Source organism: Lactuca serriola, chromosome 2 (genome assembly GCF_051521515.1).
Source record: "Lactuca serriola cultivar US96UC23 chromosome 2, Lser_US96UC23_V15, whole genome shotgun sequence".
NCBI classification, from domain to species: domain Eukaryota; kingdom Viridiplantae; phylum Streptophyta; class Magnoliopsida; order Asterales; family Asteraceae; genus Lactuca; species Lactuca serriola.
Window position 1 is genome coordinate 230,086,352 of NC_136409.1, and position 842 is coordinate 230,087,193.

Sequence of the window (842 nt, forward strand, 5' to 3'; positions counted from 1 at the left end):
TTAATTCGGGGAATTTTAATCATGATTATCATAAAAAACATTCTTTTATAATAGAATACTATAAACGAAAAAATACCATTCTGTCAAACAATTAACCCAAACATCCATTCTATATATTGAAATCAAATCAAATTTAAAAAACTCATTTGAAGATTAAGTAAAAAGGTATAATAACAAAAAAAAAATACCTTAAACAGTTTCAAAAAATCCATGATATATCATAATTAAAACATGCATACGATTTTGATAAGGATATATATTCTCTTGAAAATGAAATAGAAAAGAGATAATTACCTAAGTGTATCATTGTCTTCTATATTCTCTTTAATTAAAAATTATGTTTTCCAAATGGTTTGATATATAAGAATGTGTTCACAGTGATATTTATAACCGTGTAAAAATTAATGTTTGTCTAAATAATGATTTTTGTTGATTATATGTGTGTGCTTCAGATAATTGGTCATCACAATGACTTTTATTAAACAATAATTTTGCTAAAGATTCCACCAAACATATAACCAATGTAATCATATAAATTTCCATCGCTCAAATCAAAAAAATTCTGGTGGTTTCAAAATGTCGCCCAAATCTCGAAGAACAGTCGTCACAAGTGAAAGAGAGTTCGAGAGTTTTTTCCAAGGATGGTTGGTTCTTCAGGAACATTACGTGGATGAGCTTCGATCGAATTTACGAACTTCTGCTCATATCTCTGATGATGAACATCTTCGTGATTTGATCGCTCGTGTTCTCTCATATTACCAGCAGTACTACGAGGAGAAGTCTCGAATCTCGAATCATGATGTGTCGTTAGTGTTCTCTCCGTCGTGGTTCTCGTCGTCAGG